The sequence below is a fragment of the Pongo abelii genome, chromosome 15, assembly GCF_028885655.2.
Source record: "Pongo abelii isolate AG06213 chromosome 15, NHGRI_mPonAbe1-v2.0_pri, whole genome shotgun sequence".
Classification (NCBI taxonomy): domain Eukaryota; kingdom Metazoa; phylum Chordata; class Mammalia; order Primates; family Hominidae; genus Pongo; species Pongo abelii.
In genome coordinates this window covers 19,081,112-19,106,489 of record NC_072000.2, presented here as the reverse complement: position 1 = coordinate 19,106,489, position 25,378 = coordinate 19,081,112, and positions in this window count along the sequence as shown.

Genomic DNA, 25,378 nt, shown 5'->3' with positions numbered 1-25,378 from the left:
CTTTGGGCTGCCCCTGGTGGGCCTGAGACAAACGGTGGGCAAGAAACAGAAATGCCAAGGATCCCCTGGGCTCTATGCTTGCGCAGTTGGGAGGCACTTTCTCCCCTGGGGGTACCTCTGTCGCACCGTATTTTTTTCTTTCCTCACTATACAGGTGCCTCGACCTCACTTTGCAAGCTTTCCTGCCACTTTGGGCTGCCCCCCGTTGGCCCAACACTCTCCATGGGCATGAACCAGGGATGCCCAGGATCACCTAGGCCCTGAGTATGTGCTGTGGGGAGGCATTTTCGCCCACGGGTGGCAGACATCTGCCTCGCCATTTGTTTTTACCCTCCACAACAGAGGTGCCTTCACCTACTCTTTCAAGCATTCCTGCCGCCTTGGGCTGGCCCCCGTAGGGCCGAGGTTCTCTGTGGGTGTGAACCAGGGACCACAGGGTCCCCTGGGCCCACACATGCACAGTGGGGAGGCTCTTTAACCCGTGGGGTGCACCATTGATTTACCATTTGTGTTTTTCTTCCACAACACAGGTGACTCCACCTCCCCTTTCAAGTCTTCCTGCCACCTTCGGCTGACCCCGTGGGCCCAAGCTGCTCCATGGGTGGTACCCAGAGAAACCCATGGTCCCCGGTGCCCCACACCTGTGCTGTTGGGAATCACTTTCGCCCGTGGGGGGGACATCTGCTGCGCTGTTTTTATTCCTTCCTCGTCACACAGGTGCCTCAACCTCCCCTTTCAAGCTTTCCTCCTGCTTTTGGCTGCACTCTATTGGCCCCAGATGCTCCATGGGCATGAACCAGGGATGCACAAGAAACCCTGGGCCCCACGCATGCACCGTTGGAGGGCCCTTTCTCCTTTGTGGGACCTCTGCCACGCCACATTTATTTTCTTCCACACCACACAGGTGCCTCGACCTTCTCTTTCAAGCTTCCTGCTGATTTTGGCTGCACCCGGTGGACTTGAGACGCTCCGTGGGCATGAACCGGGGATGCCTAGGATACCCTGGGCCCCACGCTGGGTGATTGGGAGGCACTTTCGCGTGTAGGGGGACATCTGCCACGTAGTATTTTTTTCCTTCCTCCCCACACAGGTGCCTCGACTTCCCCTTTCAAAACTTCCTGGCACTTTGGGCTGCCCCCATGGCCCTGAGATGCTCCGTGCTTGTGAAACAGGGATGCCTAGTATCCCCAGGGACCCACGCATGTGCCGTTACGAGGTACTTCTGCCCTTAGTGGGGACCTCTGCCGCACCGGGGTTTTTTTCCTTCCACACCACTCAGGTGCCTTGACCTCCCCTTCAAGCCTTCCTGCCGCTTTGGGCTGCCCCCCTTTTGCCTGATTTGCTTTGTGGCCACAAACCAAGGAAGCCCCGGATCTCGAGTGCCATGCGCATGCATGGTTAGGAGGCAGTTTAACCGTTTAAGGGACCTCTGCCATGCCGTTTTTTTTTCCTTCCACACCACACAGATGCTTCGAACTCCCCTTTCTCTCCTTCCTGCGGCTTTGGTTTGACCTCTGTAGGCCCGAGACGCTCCGTGTGCATAAAGCAGCAATGCCCAGGATTTCCTGGGACCCACACATGCATGGTTGGGGTTACTTTCCCCCGTCGGTGGACCTCTGCCACAGTGTTTTATTGTCCTATCATACCACACAAGTTCCTAGACTTCCCTTTTGAAGTCTTACTTCCACTTTGATCTGCCTCCCATGGGCCTGAGACCTTCCGTGAATGCAAACAGGGAGAGACAGGATTCCCTGGACACAGCGAATGAGCGGTTGGGAGGCACATTCTCCCTTGGAGGACCTCTATCTATGTGTTTTCTTTTTCCTTCCACACCACACACTTGCCTCGACCTCCCAATTCAGGCCTTCCTGCCGCTTTGGGCTGCCCCCCTTTGGCCTGATATGCTTTGTGGTCATGAACCAGGGAAGCCCAGGATCCCCAGGTCCCCAAACATGCCTGGTTGGGAGGCACTTTTGCCTATTGGGGCACCTCTGCCCCGTCGTTTTTTTTTTTTCTTACAAAACACACAGATGCCCCCACCTCACTTTTCAATCCTTCCTACCACTTTGGGTTGCCCCCTGTGGGCTCGAGATGCTCCGTGGCACAAATCATGAACGCCCAGATACCCTGAGACCCGTGCTTGTGCGGTTGGAAGTCACTTTCGCCTGTGTGGGCATCCTCTGCTGCGACTTTTTTGTCCTTCCGTACCACACAGGTGCCTCGACTTCCCCTTTGAATCCTTACTGCCACTTTGACCTGCCCCCCGTGTGCCTGAGACGCTCTGTGGATATGAAGCATGGAAGCCCAGGAAGCCCTGGGCACCTCACATGCGCGGTTGGGAGCACATTTGCCTATGGTGGGGATCTATGGTGCGCCGTTTTTTTTTTCCCTCCACACTACACAGGTGCCTCGACCTCACCTTTCAAGCTTTCCTGCTGCTTGGGGCTGTCCCCCATGGGCCCGAGACACTCCTTGCGCCTGATCCAGGGATGCCTACAATACCCTGGGTATGGTGAATGTGCGTTTGGGAGGCTCTTTCACCCGTGGGGGGACCTCTGCTGCGCCATATTTTTTTCCTTCCATACCACACAGGTGACTCAACTTCCCCTTTCAAGCTTTACTTCCGCTTTGATCTGCCCCCCCATTAGCCTGAGACACTCTATGAACTTGAAGCAGAGAGACACAGGATGCACTGGGCCCTGTGAATCAGTGGTTGGGAGGCACTTTCTCCCATTGCGGGACATCTGCCGAGCGTTTTTTTTTCCTTTCACACCACACAAGTGCCTCGACCTCCCCTTTCAAGACTTCATGCCGCTTTGGGCTGCCCAACGTGAGCCTGAGTTGCTCCAAGAGTGCCAACCAGGGAAGCCCAGGATCCCCTGCACCCAGGCCATGTGCAGTGGGGGCTACTCCGCCCGTGGGGAGGACCTCGGCTGTGCCTTTTTCTTTCCTTCCACACCACACAGGTGAATCTACCTCCCTTTTGAAGACTTCCTGCTGCTTTGGGCTTCCCCAAATTTCCCCAACACGCTATGTGAGTGTGAAACAGTGACGCCCAGGATCCCCAGAGCCATGTGCATGCGCAGTTCAGAGGCATTTTCGCCTTTAGGGAGGACCTATGTCATGCCATTTTTTTTTTCCTTCCACAGAACTCAGGTGCCTCGACTTCCCATTTGAAGACTTACTGCCACTTTGAGCTGCTCCCCGTGGACCTGTGACACTCTATGGGCATGGAGCAGGGATGGGAGGATCACCTGGGTCCCACACATGTGCGGGTGAGGGGCATTTTCGCCTTTGGTGGGGACCTAAGCTGCGTCTTTTTTTCCTTCCAGAACACACGGGTGCCTCGTCCTCCTCTTTCAAACCTTCCTGCCGCTTTGGGCAGCAACCTATGGGCCCGAGAACTCTTGGTGCATGAACCAGGGATGCCCAGGATCCTCTGGGCCCTGCACACGCTCATTTGGGGGACACATTCGCCCATGGGGGAGACCTCTGCCTCACCGTTTTTTTTTTTTCCTTTCACACCACACAGGTGTCTCGACCTCCCCTTTCAAGCCTTCCTGCCGCTTTAGGCTGTCCCCCGTAAGCATGAGAAGCTCTGGGGGCTTCCAGGATGCCCAGGATCCCTTGGTTGTCACGCATGTGCAGTTAGGAGGCACTTTCGTCCGTGGGAGGACCTCTGTCGTGCCGTTTTTTTTTTTTCCTTCCACATCACATAGGTGACTCGACCTCCCATTTCAAGCTTCCTGCCGCTTTGGACTGCCCCGCATGGACCTGAAACACTCCAAGCCTGGGAAACAGAGATGCCCAGGATCCCCTGGACCCGATGGATGTGCGGTTGAGGGCACTTTCATCTTTAGGGGAGACCTCTACCACGCCATTTTGTTTTCCTTCCACCACAAACAGCTGCCTCGACCTCCCATTTCAAGCTTTTCTGCCGCTTTGAGGTGCCCCCCATGGGCCTGAGATGCTCCATGTGCAAGAACCAGGGACGCCTAGGATCCCCAGCGACCCTTGCATGTGCAGTTGGAAGGCACTTTCGCCCTTGGGGGAGACCTCTGCCGCACCATGTTTTTTTCCTTTCAAACCACAAAGATGCCTCGACCTCCACTTTCAAGACTTCCTACAGCTGTGGGTTGCCACAGTGTGCTCGAGATGCTCTAGGGGAGCAAAACAAGGATGCCCAGTATCTTCTGGGCCCCACACATACGTGGTTGGGAGGTACTCTTGCCCGTGGAGGGGGGGACCTGAGCCAGGCCATTTTTTTTTCCTTCCACACCACACAGGTGCCCCGATCACCCCATCCAAGCCTTCCTGCCACTTTGGGCTTCCCCCCTTTTGGCATGATATGCTTTGTGGGCGTGAACCAGGGAAGCCCTGGATCCAGAGGTCCCCACGCATGCATGGTTAGCAGGAACTTCCGCCCATTGGGGGACCTCTGCTGTGCCTTTTTTTTTCTTTCCACACCAAACAGATGCCTCAATCTGCCCTTTCAATAATTCCTGCCGCTTTGGGATGCCCCACGTGGGCCCGAGACACTACGTAGACAAGAACCAGGGAAGCCCAGGATCCCTGCGTCCAGTACATGCGTGGTTTAGAGGCACTTTCACCTTCAGGGGGACATATGCCCTGCCATTTTTTTTCCTTCCACAACACTCACGTGCCTCGACCTCCAATTTCAAGCTTTCCTGCCACTTTGGGATGCCCCACTTGGGCCTCAAATGCTCTGTAGGCATGAACCTGAGAAGCCCAGGATCCCCTTGGCCCCACGCCTGCACAGGGACAGGCACTTTCACCTGTGGGGGGATCTCTGCTGCACCTTTTTTTTTTCCTTTCCACCACACAGTTGCCTCGACCTCCCCTTTCAAGTCTTCCTGCCACTTTGGGCTGCCCCCTTGGGGATGAGACACTCTGTGGGCATGAACCAGAGATGTCCAGGATTCCCTGTGCCCTCACATGCATGTTTGGGAGGCACCTTCGCCCGTGGCAGGACCTCTGCCACGCTGTATTTGGTATTTCCGCACCACATAGGTGCCTCGACCTCCCCTTTCAAGCCTTCCTGCCGCTTTCGGCTGCTTCCAGAGGGCCCGAGACTCTGCGTGGGTCTGAATCAGGGAAGCCCAGAATCCCATGGGCCCCGCGCATGAGCAGCACTTTTGACTTTGGGGGGGACCCTGGTGCGCCATTTTATTTTTTTTGCTTTCACCACCACACAAGTGCCTCGACCTCCGCTTTCAAGCATTTCTGCCTCTTTGGCCTGCCCCCTGTGAACCAGGACTGAGATGCCCTGTGGGTGTGAACCAGAGAAGCCCAGGATCCCCTGGGCCCCCTGTATGCGGGGTTGGGAAGTAGTTTCGCCTGTGGTGGGAATTCTGCCGTGTCGTATTTGTTTCCTTGCACACAAGAGAGGTGCCTCGACTTCCTCTTTCAATATTTCCTGCCACTTTGGGCTGTCCTTCGTGGGCCTCAGACTTTCCGTAGGTGTCAAGCAGTGATGGCCAGATCCCCTGGGACACATGCATGTGCGGTTGGGAGGCCCTTTCTCTCCTGGGAGTACCTCTGCCATGTCGTTTCTTTCCTTCCACACAACATAGGTGCCTCAACCTCCCCATTCAAGCCTTCCTGCCGCTTTGGGCTGCCCCACGTGGGCCCGAGACCCTATGTCGGCATGAACTAGGGATGCCCAGGATCCCCTACACCTCACGTGTGCACGTTGGGGAGGCACTTTGGCCCGTGGTTTGGGACCTCTCCCTCGCCGTTTGTTTTTTCCTTCCACAACACAGGTGGAAGGAAAAAAGACCTCACCTTTCAAGAATTTCTGCCACCTTGGGCTGACCCTGGCCTGAGCCACTCCATGGGTGCTACCCAGGGATGCCCGGGGTCCTCTGGGCCCTGCGCATGTGTGGTGGGAAGTCACTTTCACCCATTGCAGGGGACCTCTGCGGCACCGTAGGTGTTTTCCTTTGACAACACAGGTGACTTCACCTCTTCCTGCCGCCCTGGGCTGGACACCATGGGCACGAGGCACTCCTTGGGCACACATCAGGGATGCCTAGAGTCCCCTAGGCCCTGTGCATGCATGGTGTGGAGACACTTTTACCCATGTGGTTGGTCCTCTGACTCGCCGTTTGTGTTTTCTTTTCACAACACTGGAGCCTGTACCTCCCCTTTCAAGAATTCCTGCCCCCTTGGCCTGGCCCCCGTGGGCCGAAGTGCTCTGTGTGCGAGAACCTGGGATGCCCCGGATCCCCAGGTATCCAGGCATGCCAGGTTGGGCACTTTCACCCATGGGGGACCTCTGCTGCGCCGTATTTTTTTCTTCCTCACCACCCAAGTGCCTTGGCCTCCCGTTTCAAACCTTCTTGCCACTTCAGGCCGTCCCCTGTGGGCCCGAGATGCTCCATGGGCATGTACTGAAGATACTCATGCACCCCTGGGCCCCGCATATGTGCGGTTGGGAGGCACTTTCGTCTGTGGGGGGACTTCTGCCATGCTATATTTTTTTCCTTCCACACCACACAGGCTCCTCGACTTCCCCTTTCAAGCATTCCTGCCGCTTTGGGCTGCCCCCTATGGGTCTGAGACACTTCGTGGGCATGGAGCAGTGATGCCCCACATCCCCTGGGCCAATCACATTCACTGTTCAGAGGCATTTTGGCCCATGGGGGTACTTCTGACATGCTATTTTTTTCCTTCCAAACCACACAGGTGACTCCACCTCCTATTTCAAAACTTCCTTCGGTTTGGACAGCTCTCCGTGGGCCTGAGACACTCCGTAGGCAAGAACCAAGGATGCGGAGCATCCACTGGGCCCCACACATGTGTGGGTGAGAGGTACTTTCACCTTTGGGGGGACCTATGCTGTGTCATTTTTTTTTCCTTCCACAACACACAGGTGACTTGACCTCCAGTTTCAAGCCTTCCTGCCAATTTATTCTGCTCCCCCAGGCCTGAAACTCTCTGGGTGCACAAACCAGGGATGCCTAGTATGCCCTGGGCACTACGAATGCTCGATTGGGTGGCATTTCGCCCATGGGGGGGACCCCTGCTGCATCTTTTTTTTCCTTTCACACCACAGAGGTGCCTCAATCTTCCCTTTCAAGCCTTCCTGCTGCTTTTGCCTGGCCCCTGTGGTTCCCACATGCTCCAATGGCATGAATCAGGGATGCCCAGTATCCCCTGTGACCCGCTCTTGCACAGTTGGGAAGCACTTTCTCCGGTAGGTGGGACCTCTGCTGTGCCATTTTGCTTTCCTTCCTAACCACAAAGGTGACTTGACTTCCCATTTCAAGCCTTCCTACCGATTTGGGCTGCCCTATGTGGGCCCGAGATGCCTCGTGGGTGTGAAAAAGGAGTCCCTTATGCCACACGCATGCTCATTGGGGAAACACTTTCTCCCGTGGTGTGGGACCTGTACCTCACCGTTTGTTTTTTCCTTCCACAACACAGGTGTCTCCACCTCCTCTTTCAAGCCTTCCTGCTGCCTTGGGCTGGCCCCTGTTGGACCGAGGCACTCCCTGGCAGTGTAAAAGGGACCTCAGTGTCCCCTGGTCCCCAAGCATGCACAGTGGGGAGGCTCTTTCACCGGTTGCAGGGGACGTCTTATTCACCATTTGTGTTTTTCTTCCACAACACAGGTGACTCCACCTCCCATTTCAAGACTTCCTGCCGCCTTGGGCTGACCTCTTGGGCCCAAGCCACTCCATGGATGCTAAACAGGTAAGCCGTGGGTCCCCTGGGCCCCGCACGTGCACCATAGGGAGGCACATTCGCCAGTGGGGGGGACTTCTGCCTCGCTATTTGTGTTTTCCTTCCACAACACAGGTGCCTCCACCTCCCCTTTCAAGGTTTCCTGCCACCTTGGGCTGGACCCCGTGGGCCCGAGGCACTCCTTGGGCATGGAATAGGGATGCTCAGAGTCCCCTGGGTCCCATGCATGCGTGGTGGGGAGGCACTTTCTCCCATGTGGGGGGACGTCTGACTTGCCGTTTGTGTCTTCCTTTCACAACACTGGAGCCTGCACCTCCCATTTCAAGCCTTCCTGCCGCCTTGGGCTGCCCTGTGGGCTATAACCCTCCGTGTGCAAAAACCTGGGGTGCCCAGCATCCCTAGGGCTCTGGACATGTGGCATTGGGAGCCACTTTCGCCTGTTGGGGACCTCTGTTGCCCCCCTTTTTTTTTGTTCCTCACCAAACAGGTGACTCGACCTCCCCTTTCAAGACTTCCTGCCGCTTTGGGCTGCCCCCTGTGGGTCTGAGACACTCCGTGGGCTGGAAACAAAAATGCACAGGAACCACTGGGCCCTGTGTATGCGCGAATGGGAGGCACTTTCATCTGTGGGGGGAGGTCTGCCGTGCCATACTTTTTTCCTTCCACACCACACAGGTGCCTCCACCTCCTATTTCAAATCTTCCTCCTATTTGGACAGCCCCCCATGTGCCTGAGACACTCCGTAGGAATGAAGCAGGGACAACCAGGATCCCTTGGGCCCTGCCCATGCGTGGTTGAGAGGCACTTTTGCCTTAAAGGGGACGTATGACATGACATTTTTTTCCTTCCACAACACTCAGGTACCTCCACCCCAAAATTCAAGACTTCCTGCTCCTGGGATGCCCCCCATGGGCCCGAGACACTCCGTGGACATGAACCAGGGAAGGCCAGGATCCCGTGGTCCCTGGGCATTCGTGGGTGAGAGGCACTTTTGCCTTTGGGTGGGACTTAGGCTGCATCACTTTTTTTTCTTCCACAACACACAAGTGCTTCAACCTTCACTTTCAAGTTTTACTACTGCTTTGGGCTGTCCCCCGTTGTTCCAGGACACTCTGGGTGTACGGACCAGGGAAGCCCAGGATGCCCTCATCCCCGGGAATATTCGTTTGTGAGGCACTTTCACCCTTAGGTGGGACCTCTGCTTCGCATTTTTTTTTTTTTTTTCCTTTCACAAAACACAGAAGCCTCTACCTCCCCTTTCAAGTTTTCCTGCCACTTTGGTCTGCCCCTAGTGGTCCTGAGATGCTCCGTGGGCATGAACAAGGGATGCCCAGGATCCTGTGGGGGCACCTGCATGCGCGGTTGGGAAGCAGTTTCTCCCATTGGGTGGGACTCTTGCAGCTCCATTTTTCATTTTTTCACATCACACATGTGCCTCGACCTCCCTTTTCAAGATTTCCTGCCGCTTTTGGCTGCCACCTGTGGGCTCAAGACTCTGCGTGAGTGCAAACCAGGGACTCCCAGTATCAAGTGGACCACGTACATGTTCATTTGGGAGGCACTTTCGCCCGTGGGGGACCACTGCCTGCTGTATTTTGTTCCTTCCACACCACACAGGTGCCTCGATCTCCCCTTTCAAATCTTCCTGCAGCTTTGGGGTGCCCCTGGTTGGCCTGAGATGCTCCATCAGCATGAACAAGGGATGTCCAGGATCCCATGGGGGGACCTCTGCAGTGCCATATTTTTTTTCTTCAACACTACACAGGTGCCTGGACCACACATTTTAATCCTCACTGTCGCTTTGAGCTGCCCCCCATGGGACTGAGACACTCTGTGGGCGTGAAACAGGAAAGCCCAGGATCCCCTGGGCCCTGCACATGCGCGATTGGTAGGCATTTTATCCCATGGGGGGACCTCTGCCACGACGATATTTTTATTTCCACACCACACAAGTGCATCGTCCCTCCTTTTCAAGTCTTCCTGCCATTTTGGGCTGCCACCCGTGGGCACGAGGTGGTGCGTGGGCACCAACCAGGGATGCCCAGGATTCTGGCGGCCCCCCACATGCGCACTTGGGAGTCACTTTCTCCCATGGGGGAACCTCTGTCATGCCGTTTTTTTTCCTTCTGCACCACACAGATGTCTCGACCTCGCTTTTCAAGCCTTCCTGCCACTTTCGATTGCCCCTTCTGGGCCCACGATGCTCCGTGAATGCGAACCAGGGAAGCCCAGGATTCCTTGTGATTCCTGCATGCATGGTAGGGAGGCACTTTTACCTGTGGGGATATTTATGCTGCTACTTTTTTTGTTTTTCCATGTGACACAGATGCCTCGACTTCCCCTTTGAAGTCTTACTGCTGCTTTGAGCTGCCGCCTGTGGGCCTGAGACACTCTGTTGGTGTGAAGCAGGGAAGCCCAGGATCCCTTCAGCCCTGCGCATTGTGTGGTTGGGAGGCACTTTCGCCCGCTGGGGAAACTCTGGTGAACCATTTTTTTTTTCCTTCCACACCACACAGGTGCCTCGACCTCACCTTTCAAGTCTCCCTGCCGCTTGGGGGCTGTCCCACGTGGGCCTGAGACACTCCTTGGGCCTGAACAAGGGATGTCCACAATCCCCTGGGTGCAGTGAAAACGTGGTTAGGAGGCACTTTTGCCCTTTAGGGGGACCTCTGCGTCTCCGTTTTTTTTTTTTTCCTTCCACAGCACACATGGGCCTCAACCTCCCATTTCAAGCGTTCCTGCCTCCTTGGGCCTGAGACACTTAGTGGGTATGAACCAGGGAAGCCCAGGAGCCCCTGGGCCCCGCGCATGCGTGGTTGGGAGGCAATTTCGCTGCTGGGAGGAGCTTTGCCATGCTTTTTTTTTTTCCTTCCATACAACACAAGTGCCTCTACTTCCCCTTTCAAGCATTACTTCATCTTTGAACTGCCTCCCGTGGGCCTGAGACACTCCGTGAACGTGAAAAGGGACATGCAGGATCCCCTGGGCCCCGCAAATGAGTGGTTGGGATGCACTTTCGCCCTTGGGGGGACCTCTGCCACATGTATTTTGTTCCTTAAACACCACACAGGTGCCTCGACCTCTCCTTTCCAGACTTCCTGCCACTTTGGGCTTCCCCCCAAGGGACTGAGACGCTCTGTGGGTGCAAAGGAGGGACGCCCAGGATCCCGTGTTCCCCAAGCATGCGTGGTGGGCAGGCAGTTTCTCCCGTTGGGGGAACTTCTGCTGCGCCGTTTTTTTTTTCCTTTCACACCACACTATTGCCTCGACCTCCCGTTTCAAGACTTCCTGGCACTTAGGGCTGACTCCCGTGGACCCAAGACACTCTGAGGGTGCCATCCACGGAAGCCCAGTATCCCCTGGGACTGTGCATGCGCGGTTGGGGGCTATTTTGCTCGTGGGGAGGACCTCTGCTGTGACTATTTTTTCCTTCCACACCACACAGGTGCCTCGACCTGTCCTCTGCAACCTTCCTACTGGTTTGCGCTGCCCCCCATGTCCCCAAGGTGTTCCATGGATGTGAAAGAGGGACACCCAAGATCCCCAAGGCCCGGTGTATGAGCAGTTAGGAGGCATTTTCACCTTTAGGGAGGACCTATTCTTTGCCCTTTTTTTCCTTCCACAACACTCAGGTACCTTGACCTCCAATTTCAAAACTTCCTGCCCCTTTGGGCAGTCCCCCGTGGGCCCAAGATGCTCTGGGTGCGTGAACCAGGGATTCTCCTGATCCCCTGGGCCCCACGCGTGCTCTTTTAGGAGGCACTTTAGCCTGTGGCGGGAACCTTGGCTGCGCCGTTTTCTGGTCCTTCCACACTACACAAGTGCCTCAACCTCCCTTTTCATGCCTTCCTGCCGCTTTGGGCTGCCCCCCATGGGCCCGAGACACTCCATGGGCGTGTGCCAAGGATGCCAAGTATCCTCTCGTCCCCGCGCATGCTCGTTTTGGAAGCACTTTCGCCCGTGGGGGATCTCTGCTGTGCCGTTTTCTTTCCTTTCCACTACACAGGTGCCTCGACCTCCCCTTTCAAAACTTCCAGGCACTTTGGGCTGCCCCCGTGGCGATGAGACACTCTGTGGGTATGAATCATGAACTCCCAGGATCCCCTTTGCCCCTCACATGCGCGGTTGGGAGGCACTTTCGCCCGTGGGGGGACCTCTTCCATACTGCATTTTGTTCCTTCCACATGACACAGGTGACTCGACCTCCCCTTTCAAGACTTCCTGTCGTTTTGGGCTGCCCCCGTGGGACTGAGATGCTCCTTGGGCACGAACAAGGGACTCCCAGGATCACCTGTTCCCCACGGATGTGCAGTTGGAGGCAGTTTTTCCCGTGGTGGGGACATCTGCCACATCGTTTTTTTTCCCACACCACACAGGTGCCTCAAACTCTGATTCCAAGACTTCCTGCGTCTTTGGGCTGCCCCCTTGGGCCCGAGATGCTCCGTGGTCATGAATCATGGACCCCCAGGATCTTCTGAAACCTGTGCATGTGCGATTGATAGGCACTTTTGCCTGTGGGGGGGACCTCGGCTGTAAGGTTTTTTTTCCTTTCACACCACACAGGTGCCTCGACCTCCTCTTTCCAGCCTTCCTGCCGCTTTGGGTTTCTCACCATGGGCCCGAGACGCCCTGTGGGCGTGAGCCAGAGACGGCTTTGATCCCCTGGGCCCCAGGCATGCACAGTTTGGAGGCACTTTGGCCCGTGGGTGGTACCTCGGCTGTGCCATTTTTTTGTCCTTCCTCACCACACAGGTGCCTCAACTTCCCCTTTCAAGCATTCCTGCCGCCTTAGGCTGCCCCCCGTGGGCCTGATGGACTCCATGGGCATGAACCAGGGACACCCATGATCCCCTGGGCCCCATGCATGCACGGTTTGGAGGCACTTTCTTCCATTGTGGAGACTTCTGCCACGCCATTTTTGTTTTCTACCACAACACACAAATGTCTCGACCTCCTCTTTCAAGCCTTCCTGCCGCTTTGAGTTTCTCCCCATGGGCCACACACTTCCTGTGGGCATGAGCCACAGACATCCAGGATCCCCTGGGTCCCAGGCTTGCGTGGTTGGGAGGCACTTTGGCCCGCGTGGGGGACCTCAGCCCTGCCATTTTTTTGTCCTTCCACAGCACAAAGGTGACTCGACCTCCCTTTTCTAGACTTCTGCCCTTTCGGACTGCCCCCGTGGGCCTGAGACTTTCCATGGGCATGAAGGTGGGATGCCCACGATCCAGTGGGACCCTGGCTTACGTGGTTGGGAGGGACTTTTTGCCCTTGGGGGGGACCTCTGCAGTGCCATGTTTTTTTTTCCTTTCAAACCACAAAGGTGCGTCAACCTCCCCTTTCAGGCTTTCCTACCACTTTGGGCTGAACCCCATGGCCCCAAGACGCTTCATGGGTGTGAAACAGGAATGCACAGCATTACCTGGGACCTGTGCATGGGCGTTTGGGAGGTACTTTTGTCCGTGGGGGGACCTCTTTCCCGCCGTATTTCTTTTCTTCCAAACCACACAGGTGCCTCGACCTCCCCTTTCAAGCTTCCTGCCACTTTGGGCTGCCCACCTTTGGCCTGATACATATTGAGGGCATGAACAAGGGAAGGCCAGGACCCCCAGGACCCCACGCATGCGTGGCTGAGGGGCACTTTCTCCCGTTCGGGGACCTCTGCCGCAACGATTTTGTCCTTCCATACCACACAAGTGCCACGACTTCCCCTTTGAAGCCATACTGCCTCTTTAAGTTGCCCCCCATGGGCCTCAGACACTCTGTGGGTGTGAAGCAGGGAAGACCAGGATCCTCTGGGCCCTTCGCATGTGTGGTTGGCAGGCAGTTTAGCCCATGGGGAGACCTTGGCCGCGGTGTTTTCTTCCTTCCACACGACACTAGTGCCTTATCTTACAATTTCAACTCTCCTGCCTCTTTGAGCTGCCACCCGTGGGCCCAAGACACTCCATGGGAACCATCCAGGGAAGCCCAGGATCCCCTGGGCCCCACACATGCGCGGTTGGTAGCACTTTTGCCCGTGGGGGGCACCTCTAGCACGCCATTTTTTTTTTTTCGTTCACATCACACAGGTGCCTTGACCTCACACTTCAAGCCTTCCTGCTGCTTGGGTCTGTCCCCGTGTGCCGGAAATACTCCTTGGGCCTGAAGGAGGGTTGTCGACAATCCACTGGGTGCAGAGAATGCGTGGTTGGGAGACACTTTGGCCCGTGTAGGGGACCTCTGCCGCGACGTTTATTTGTCCTTCCACACCATACAGGTGCCTCGACCTCCACTTTCTGCCGCTTTTGGCTGCCGCCAGTGGGCCCGAGACGCACCATGCACGTGAAACAGAAATGCCAGTTATCCCATGGGCCCCAAGCATGCACGTTTGGGAAACACTTTTGCCCGTGGGGGGAGACCTCTGTTGCGCCGTATTTTTTCCTTCCTCTCCACACAGGTTCATAGCCCTCACTTTCAAAGCCTTCCTGCTGCTTTAGACTGCCCCCCGTCGGCCCAAGTCTCTCCATGGGTGTGAGCCAGTGATGCCCAGGATCCCCCTAGGACCCGCGTATGTGCATTGGGGAGGCACTTTCGCCCGTGGTCGGTGGACCTCTGCCATACTGTTTGTTTTTTCCCTCCACAACACAGGTGCCTTAACCTCCTCTTTCAAGCCTTCCTGCTGCCTTGGGCTGGCCTTCGTGGGCCTGAGGTGCTCCGTGAGCATGAATTAGGGACCCCAAGTGTCCCCTGGTCCCACACATGCACGGTGGGGAGGCTCTTTCACCCGTGGGATGGGACCTCTGAATCGCCATTTCTGTTTTCCTTCCACAACATAGGTGGCTCCACCTCCCCTTTCAAGTTTTCCTGCCGCCTTGGGCTGACCCTGTGGGCCCGAGCTGCTCCATGGGTGCTACCCAGGTATGCCCATGGTCCCCTATGCCCCATACATGCACTGTTGGGATGCACTTTCGCCCGTGGGTGGAAATCTGCTGCACTGTTTTCTTTCCTTCCTCACCGCTCAGGTGTCTGGACTTCCCCTTTCAAGGCTTCCTGAAGCTTTGGGCTACCCCCCATGGGCATGAGATGTTCTGTGGGTATGAAACAGGGATGCCCAAGATCCGCTGGGTCCTGGGCATGTGAGGATGGGAGGCATTGTCTCTCCCGGGGGGCACCTCTGCTGCTCCTTTTTTTTCTGTCCACACCACACAGGTGCCTCGACCTCCCATTTCAAACATTCCTTCTGTTTTGGGCCCCCCATCTGTGCCTGAGACGCCCTGTTAACATGAACCAGGGAAGCCCGGGATCTCCTGAGCCCTGTGCCTGTGTGGTTGGGAGGCAGTTTCACCCGTGGTGGGGACCCCTGCCACGACGTTTTTTCTCTCCTTCCACACCACACAGATGGCTCGAATTCATTTCAACCTTTTCTGCCTCTTTGGGCTGCCCTCCATGGGCCTGAAACGCTCCATGGGCATGAAACAGGGATGGCCAGGATCCCCTGGCCCCTATGCATGCGCGTTTTCAAGGCGCTTTGGCCCGTATTGAGGACTTCAGTCGCGCCATTTTGTTTTCCTTCCAGAACAATCTGGTGCCTAGACCTAACATTTCAACCCATCCTGCTGCTTTCAGCTGCCCTCTGTGGGCCCGAGACACTCTGTGAACAGGAACAGGGATGCCTAGGTCCCTGGGACCCTCGCATGCGCGGTTGGCAAGCACTTTTTGCCCTTGGGGTGACCTCTGCCGCATCGTGTTTTTTTCCTTGCAAACCACAAAGGTGCCTCGACCTCCCCTTTCAAGGCTTCCTGCTGCTTTGGGCTGTCTCTGGTCTCCCTAAGACTCTGCGCTGGCATGAAACAGGGAGGCCCATTAGCCCCTGGGCCCCACGCATGCGTGGTTGGGAGGTACCTTTGCCCGTGGGAGGACTTCTGCCGCAACATTTTTTTTTCCTTTCACACCACACAGGTGCCTCGACCTCACCTTTCAAGCTTTCCTGCTGATTTGGGCTGCCCTCCTTGGGCCCTAGACGCTCCATGGGCGCAAATCAGGGAACCCCAGGATCCCTAGGGCCCTCTGCATGCGGGGTTGATAGGCACTTTTGCCTGCAAGAGGTACCTCGGCTGTGACGATTTCTTTTCCTTTGACACCACACAGATTCCTCGACCTCCCCTTTCAAAACTTCCTGAAGCTTTGGGTTGCCCCCTGTGGGCCCGAGATGCTCCTTCGGTATGAAACAGGGTCATTCAGGATGCTCTGGGACTCGCACTTCATGGTTGGGAGTCACTTTGGCCCGTGGGGGAGACCTCTGCCATGACGTTTTATTGTCCTTCCACACAACACAGTTGCCTCGACTTCCCCTTTGAAGACTTACTGCCACTTTGAGCTGCCCCCCGTGGGCCTGAAACACTCTGTGTGTGTGAAGCATGGAGAGCCAGGATCCCCTGGGCCCCGTGCATGTGCAGTTTGGAGGCAATTTCGCCAGTGTTGGGATCTCTCTCGCAGTGTCTTTTTACCTTCCAAGCCACACACGTGGCTCTTCCTCCCCTTTCAAGCCTTCCTGTGACTTTGGGCTACCACCCATGGACCCGAGACGCTCCATGGGCATCCATCAAGGGCGCACAGTATCCCGTGGGCCCTGCACATGTGTAATTGGGAGCATTTTCGCCATTTGGGGGTAACTCTGGTGCACCTTTTTTTTTTGCTTCCACAACACACAGCTGCGTCGACCTCACATTTCAAGCCTTCCTGCTGCTTGGGACTGTCCCCTGTGAGCCTGAGACACTCCCAGCGTGCCAAACCGGTGAGCCCAGGATCCGTTGGGCCACCCGCATGAGTGAGAGGGGGCTAGTTCGCCAGTGGAGAGCACCGCTGTTGTGCCATTTTTTTCCTTCCAAACCACACAGGTGCCTCGACCTTCCCTTTGAAGACTTCCTGCTGCTTTGGGCTTCCAACCATGGCCCCAAGATGCTCCTTGGGTGTGAAACAGAGAAGCCCAGGATCCTCAGGGCCCCATGTATGGGGGATTAGGGGCACATTCGACTTTAGGAAGGACCTATGCCAAGCCATTTTTTTTCGTTCCACAGCACTCACGAGCTTCGATCTCCCCTTTCAAGCCTTCCTGACACTTTAGACTGCCCCTCATGGGCATCAGATGCTGTGTGGGCATTAAACAGGGATGCCGAGGATCCCCTGGGCCCTACACATGTGTGCTTGGGAGGCACTTCCGTCTGTTAGGGGGACCCTGCTGTGCCATTTTTTTTTCCTTCCATGCCACAGTGAGTCAACCACCCATTTCAAGTCTTCCTGCCGCTTTGGGCTGCCTCTCATGGGCCTGAAACACTCCGTGGGTGTGAACCAGGGATGCCCAGGATGCCTTGGCCCCACGTATGTGCGGTTGAGAGGCACTTTCATCTTTGGGGGGAACCTCTGCCACGCCATTTTGTTTTCCTTCCACAACAAACAGCTGCGTCCACCTCCCCTTTCAAGCCTTCCTGCTGGTTTGGGCTGCCCTACTTGAGCTCGAGATGCCCCATGGATGTGAACTAGGGACACCCAGGATACCCTGGGCCCCATGCAGGCTCCTTTGGGAGGCACTTTCTCCCATAAGGGTCCTCTGCTGTGCTGTTTTTTTTTTTTTTTCCTTTCCACCACACAGGTCCCTCGACCTCTGATTTCAAGCCTTCCTGCCGCTTTGGGCTGCACCCCTTGGGCATGACATGCTCTGTGGGCATGAACTAGGGATGCCCAGGATCTCCTGGGCCCCACGCATGTGCGGTTTGGAGGCACTTTCTCCCGTGATGGGAACTTCTGCTGTGCCATATATTTTTTCTTTCCACACCACATAGGTGCCTCAACCTAAGGTTTCAAGGCTTCCTTCCGCTTTGGGTTGCCCACGTGGGCCTGAGATGCCCTGTGCACACGAACCAGGGAAGCCCAGGGTCACCTGGGCCCTGGGCATGCGTGGTTGGGAGGCAGTTTCACCCTTGGTGGGGACCTCTACCGCATCGTTTTTTAATTTCTTCCACACCACATAGGTGCCTCGAACTCCCCTTTCAAGCCTTCCTGCCGCTTTGGCCTGCCCCCCATCATCCCCATACGCTCTGTGTGTGTGAATCAGGGAAGCCCAGTATCCCCTGGGCCCCACCCATGCGCGGTTGGAAAGCAATTTCTCCAGTGGGCGGGACCTCTGCTACACCGTATTCTTATCCTTCCTAACCAGACAGGTGACTCGACATCTCAATTCAAGACTTCCTGCCGCATTGGGCTGCCCCGTGTGGGCTCAAGATACTCTGTGGGCATGAAGTAGGAACACCGAGGATCCCCTGGTCCCTGCACATGTGCAGTTGGACGGCACTTTCTTCTGTGAGGGGACTTATGCTGCTCTGTATTTTTTTCCTTCCACACCAAACAGGTGTCTCAACTTCCCCTTTCACAAATTCCTGCCGATGTGGGTTGCCCCCCGTGGGCCTGAGATGCTCCTTGGGCACAAACAAGGGACTCCCAGGATCCCATGGGCCTTGCACATGCGTGGTTGGCAGGCAGTTTCTCCCGTGGGAGGGATTTCTGCCACGTCTTTTTTTTTCCTTCCACACCACACAGTACCTCTACCTCCCCTTTCAAGACTTCCTACCGCTTTGGGCTGCCCCATGTGGGCCGAAGATGCTCCCTAGGCGTGAACCAGGGATGCCCATGATCCCCTACATCTCATGCATGTGGGATGTGGAGGCACTTTCGCCCGTGGGGTCAGACATCTACCTCGACCTTTGTTTTCCCTTCTACAACACAGTTGCCTCCACCTCCTCTTTCTAGCCTTCCTGCCACCTTGAGCTGGCCCCTATAAGCCCGAGGTGCTCCCTGGGTGTGAAACAGGGACCACTAGGGTCCCCTGGGCCCCACACATATGCAGTGCAGGGGCTCTTTCACCCATTTTTGGGAACCTCTGATTCACAATTTGTGTTTTCCTTCCACAACACAGGTGACTCCAAGTCCAAATTCAAGACTTCCTGGGGCCTTAGGCTGACCCCGTGGGCCCGAGCCCCTCCATGGATGCTAACCAGGGATGGCCAGTGTCCCCTTGGCGCTGCACTTTCACGGTGGGGAGGCACTTTCCCCCGATGTGGGGAACCTCTTTGGCGCCATTTGTGTTTTCCTTCCACAACACACGTGCATACACTTCCCCTTTCAAGGCTTCCTGCCACCTTGGGCTGGACCCCGTGGGCCAGAAGCACTCCTTGAGCATGATCAGGGATGTCCAGAGTCCCCTTGGCCCTGCACATGTGTGGTGGGGAGGCACTTTCGCCTGTGTGGGGGGACTTCTGCCTTGCCAAGACTCTCCAAGTGTGCTAACCAGTAAAGCCGAGCATCCCCTGGGCCCTGCAGCAGTGCTGTTGGGGATTATTTCTCCCATGGAGAGGACCTGTGCTGTGCCTTTTTTCCTTCCACACCACACAGGTGCCTCAACCTCACCTTTCAAACCTTCCTGCTGCTCTAGATTGCCCCTCATGGGCCCAATGCACTCCATGGACATGAACAAGGGATGTCCAGGGTCCCCTAGGCCCCATGCATGTGCAGTTGGGAGGCACTTTCATCCATGGGGAGGACCTCTGTTGTGCCTTTTTTTCCTTCCACACCACACAGGTGCCTCAACCTTCCCTTTGAAGTCTTCCTGATGTTTTAGGCTGCCCCCATGTCCCCAAGACGCACTGTGGGTGTGAAACAGGGACACCCAGGATGCCCAGGGTCCAGTGCATGAGTGGTTAGGAAGCACTTTCGACTTTAGGGAAGACCTATGCCATGCTATTTTTTTTTGTTTCCACAGCACTCAGATGCATCGACCTCCAATTTCAAGACTTCCTGCTGCTTTGGGCTGCCCCCCGTGGGCCCAAGATGCTCTGTAGGCATGCCCGTGAGGGGACATCTGCCGTGCCATTTTGTTTTCCTTCCACACCACACAGGTGCCTCGACTTCCCCTTTCAAGCATTCCTGCCGCTTTTGGCTTTCCCCCATGGGCCCGAGATGCACCGTCGGTGTGAATCAGAAAAGCCAAGGAGACCCTGGGCCCCGCACATGCGTGATTGGGAGGCACTTTCGCCTGCGGTGAGGACCTCTGTTGCACTGTATCTTTTACCTTCCTCAGCACACAGGTGCCTCGACCTCGCTTTCCAAGCCTTCCTGCCACTTTGGGCTGCCCCCCGTGGGCGCAAGACTCTCCATGGGCATGAATCAGGGATGACTAGGATCCCCTAGTCCCAATGCATGAGCGGTGGAGAGGCACTTTTGCCTGTGGGGGGCGGACCTCTGCCTAGCCATTAGTTTTGTCGCTCTACAAGGTAGGTGCATTCACCTCCTCCTTGAAGCCTTCCTGTTGCCTTGGGCTGTGCCTTGTGGGCCCGACGTGCTCTGTGGGTGCAAGCCAGGGATGCCCAGTGTCCCCTGGGCCCCACGCATGCGCGGTGGGGAGGCTCTTTCACCCTTCGTGGGGGAACGTGTGATTCGCCTTTTGCGTTTTCCTTCCACAACACAGGTAACGCCACCTCCCATTTCAACACTTCCTGATGCCGTGGGCTGATCCCGTGGGCCTGAGCCCCTCCATGGGTGCCACCCAGGGAAGCCCATGGTCCCTAGTGCCCCACACACGCCCTGCTGGGAGGCACCATGGCCCACTGGGGGGACCTCTGCTGCACCGTTTTTCTTTCCTTGCACACCACAGTGGTAACTCGACCTCCTCATCCAAGCATTCCTGCCGCTTTGGGCTGCTCCCCTTTGGCCCGATACATTTGTGGGTGTGGATCAGGAGAGCACAAGTTCCCTAGGGCCCCATGCATGCGTGTTTGGGAGGCACTTTCACCGCTTTGGGGACCTGTGCCTCGCTGTTTTTTGTTTTTTTTTCCACACCACCCATGACTCGACCTCTCTTTTCAAGCCTCCCTGCAACTTTTGGCTGCAACTCATGGGCCAGAGACGTTCCATGGGCACCAACCAGTGACGCCCAGGATTTTCTGGGCCATGCACATGTACCTTTGGGATGAATTTCGCTTATGGGGGGGGGGGACCTGGAGTGCCGTTTTTTTTTCCTTCCACACCACACAGGTGCCTCGACCTCTCCTTTCAAGCCTTCCTGCCACTTTGGGCTGTCCCCCAAGGGCCCAAAATGATCCTTGGGCTTGACCCAGTGATGCCCCTAATCCCCCTGGGTGCAGTGAATGTGCAGTTGGGAAACTTTCACCCTTTTTGGGGACATCTGCTGCTCCGTTTTTTCGTTCCTTCCACAACACACAGGGACCTTGACCTCCCCTTTCAAGATTTCCTGCCACTTTGGGCTGCCCCCCGTGGGGCCGAGATGCTCCAAGGGTGCCAACCAGGGGAACCCAGGATCCCTTGGGCCATGCGCTTGCATGGCTTGGGGCTATTTTGTCTGTGAGGAGGACCTCTGCTGTGCCTTTTTTTCCATTCCACACCACATAGGTGCCTCGACCTCCCCTTTGAAGTCTTCCTGCTGTTTTGGGCTGCCCGCATGTCCCCAAGATGTTCTGTGGCTGTGAATCAATGGCGCCCAGGATCCCCAGGGCCCCATACATTCACAGTTAGGAGGCACTATCGCCTTTAGTGAGGACCTAGGCAAAGCCATTTTTTTTTTTTATTCCACAACACACAGGTGTCTCAACCTCCAATTTCAAGACCTCCTGCCAATTTGGGCTGTCCCCATGGGCCTGAGATGCTCTGGGTGCATGAATCAGGGATTCCTAGGATACCTGGGCCCTGTGCATGCTCGTTTGGGAGGCACTTTCGCCTGTGGGGTGGACCTCGGCCGCGCCGTTTTTTTGTCCTTCCACACCACATAGGTGTCTCAACCTCGCCATTCAAGCATTCCTGCCACTTTAGGGAGAACCTGTGGGCCCGAGACCCTCCACGGGCATGAACCAGGGATACCGAGGATCCCCCGAGTTTCACACATGCATGGTGGAACCAGGGATACCGAGGATCCCCCTAGTTTCACGCATGCATTTTCTTCCATGGGGGGGACCTTTGCCGAATCATTTTTTTTCCTTCCACACCACTCAGATGACTCGACCTCTCATTTCAAGCCTTCCTTCCTCTTTGGGATGCCCCCTCTGGGCCTGAGATGCTCCATGGGAGTGAAAAAGGGATGCCCAGGATCCTCTGGGCCTCACACACGCACGGTTGAGAGGCACTTTCGTCTTTCAGGGGGACCTCTGCCATGCTATTTTGTTTTCCTTTCACATCAAACGGGTGTTTCGACCTCACATTTCAAGCCTTCCTGCCTCTTTGAGCTGCCACTTGTGGTCCCGAGATGCTCTGTGCCCAAGAACCAGGGAAACCTAGGATCCCCTGGGACCCCCGTCTGCGCGTTTGGGTGGCAATTTCGCCCTTGGGGGGAAACTATGCAGCTCCATGTTCTTTTCCTTTCAAACCACAAAAGTGGCTCGACTTCCCCTCTCAAGCCTTCCTGCCGCTTTGGGCTGTCCCTTGTGGTCCCGAGACACTGAATGGGCATAAACAGGGATGCCCAGTATCCTTTGGGCCCCACGCATGCACGGTTGGGAGGCACTTTTACCCGTGGGGGACTTCTGATGTGCCATTTTTTTTCAGTCTACACCACACAGGTACCTCGACCTCGCCTTTCAAGCCTTCCTGCCTATTTGGGCTGCCCTCCTTGGGCTTAAGTTGCTCCGTGGGCATGAATCAGGTAACCCCAGGATCCTCTGGGATCCGCACATACGTGGTTGATAGGCAATTTTGCCTGTCGCGGGGACCTCGGCCGTGCCATTTTTTTGTCCTTCCGTACCACACAGGCACCTCGACTGCCCCCTTGAAGCATTGCTGCCGCTTTGAGCTGCCTCCAGTGGGCCTGAGACACCCTGTGGACTTGAAGCAGGGAAGCCCAGGATCCCCTGGGCCCTGCACATGCACGGTTAGGAGGCACGTTCGCCTTTAGTGAGGACCTATGCCACGACATTTTTTTTCCTGACACAGCACTCATGTGCCTCGACCTCCAATTTCAAATCTTCCTGCCACTTTGGGCTAGGCCCCGTGGGCCCTAGATGCTTTGTAGGCATAAACCAGGGATGCCTAGGATTGCATGGGCCCCACGCATGCACGGGTGAGAGGCACATTCACCTTTGGTAGGGAACTATGCCTTGTCATTTTTTTCTCCTTCCACAACAGACAGGTGACTTGACCTCCCCTTTCAAAATTTCCTGCCGCTTTGGGCAGATGCTATGGGCCCAAGACGCTCTGGTGCATGATGCAGGGATGTGCAGGATCCCCTGGGACCCATGCATGCTCATTTAGGAGGCACTTTTGCTCATGGGACAGACCTCGGCCGTACCATTTTTTTGTCCATCTGCACCACATAGGTGCCTCCACTTCCCTTTTCAAGCCTTCTTGCCGCTTTAGGCTTCACCCCACTGGCCTGAGGCTCTCCATGGGCGTGTATCAGCGATGTCAGGTACCCCCTGGGCCATACACATGCACTGTTGGCAGGCACTTTCTTCCGTGAGGGGGGACCTCTGCTGCGCCATTTGTTTTTCTTTCACACCACACAGCTGACTCTACCTCCCTTTTCAAGCCTTCCTGCCACTTTGGGTTGCTCCCCATGGGCCTGAACCGCTCCATGGGCATCAACCAAGGATGCCCAGGATTGCCTGGGCACAACACATGCACAGTTGGGAGGCACTTTCGCCCATAAGGACAACTCTGCCATGGCGTATTTAGCTCTTTCCACACCAAACTAGTGCCTCTACCTCCCCTTTCATGCATTCCTTCCACTTTGGGCTGCCCAATGTTGGCCCAAGACTCTGCATAAGTGTGAACCAGGAATGCCCAGGATCCCCTGGGCCCTGTGTGGTGAGGAAGGAAATCACAAGTAGCGAATCATGCTCCCTGCCACACATGTGTGGCGCTCCAGAGACTTTGGGGGTCCCTTGTTCATACGCATGCAGCACCTCGGACCCAAGGGTGCCTGCCCAAGGTGGCAGGAAGGCTTGAAAGAGGAGGTGAAAGCACCATTGTTGTGGAGGGAAAAAACAAATGATGAGGGAGAAGTTTGCACCCCATGGGCAAAAGTGCCTCCCCACTCAGCATGCACAGGGCTTAGGGGATCCTGGACATCCCTGGTTCACGCCTACAGAGAGACTTGGGCCCACAGAGAGACTTGGGCCCACAGGAAGCAGCCCAAAGCGGCAGGAAGGCTTGGAAAGTGAGATCAAGGCATCTGTGTGGTGAGGAAGGAAAAAAATACAGCGTGACAGAGGTCTACACCACGGGTGAAAGTATCTCCCAACCACACATGCTCAGGGCCCAGGGGATCTTTGGCATTTCTGCTTCACACCCACAGTGCGTCTCAGGCCCAAGGGTGGCAACCCAAAGTGGCAGGAAGGCTTGAAATGGGAGGTCGAGGCACCTGTGTGGTGTGGCAGGAAACAAAACAGTGCAGCAGAGGTCCCACCACGGGTGAAAGTGCCTCCCAACCACTCATGTGTGGGGCCCAGGTGTTCCTGGGCATCCCTGGATCACACCCTCACCGTGTCTTGGGCCCATGGGGGGCAACTCAAAGCCACAGGAAGGCTTGAAATTGGAGTTTCAGTCACCTGGGTCCTGAGGAAGGGAAAAGAAATGGCACAGGAGATGTCCCCCCATGGGCGAAAGTGCCTCCCAAAAGCACATGCATGTTGCCCAAGGGATCTTGAGCATCCTTGGTTGACGCCCATGGAGTGTTGGAGGCCCATGGGGGGCAGCCCAAAGTGGCAGGAAGCCTGAAAATGGAGGTCGAGTCACCTGTGTGGTGTGGAAGGACCAAAAAAAAGGCAAGGCCAACATCTGTCCCATGGGCAAAAGTGCCTCCCAAACGAGCATGTGTGGAAGCCAGGCGATCCTGGGCATCCCTGGTCATGCACCCGGAGGGTCTCAGGCCCACGGCGGCTGCCCAAAGCAGCACGAAGGTTTGACAAAACGGCACAGCAGACGTCCCCACACGGGCCAAAGTGCCTCTGAACTGTACATGCGTAGGTCCCTGGAGTTCCTGGGCATCCCTAATTCACCCACACGGAGTGTCTTGAGCACAAGGGGGCAGCACAAAGCGGCAGGAAGGCTTGAAATTGGAGGTCAAGACACCTGAGTTTTGTGGAAGGAAAAAAAAATGGCGCAGCATAGGTCCCACTTAAGGCAAAATTGCGTCTCAACTGTGAATGCGTGGCACCCAGGGGATCCTGGGCATCCCTAGTTTGTGCCTATGGAATGTCTTGGGCTCACAGCGGGCTGTTCAAATCAGAGGAAGTCTTGAACTAGGAGGTGGAGGCACCTGTGTGGTGTGGAAATAAAAAAATCAGCAAAGCAGAAGTACCCCCAGGGTTGAAAGTGCCCCCCCAACCACTTATGTGCTTGGCCCAGGGGATCTGGGGCATCACTTTTCATGCCCACGGAGCATCTTGGACCCACTGGGGGCAGCCCAAAGTGCCAGGAAGTCTTCAAATGGGAAATCGAGGCCCCTGTGTGGTGTGCAAGGAAAAAAATACGGTACGGCAGACTTCCCCCCAGAGGCGAAAGTATCTCCCAATTGCACATACACAGGGTGCAGGTAATCCTAGGGTTGCCTGGTTGGCACCCACAGGGCGTCTCAGGCCCACAGGGGTCAGGTTAAAGTGACCGAAATGCTAGAAAGTGGAGATCGAGACAC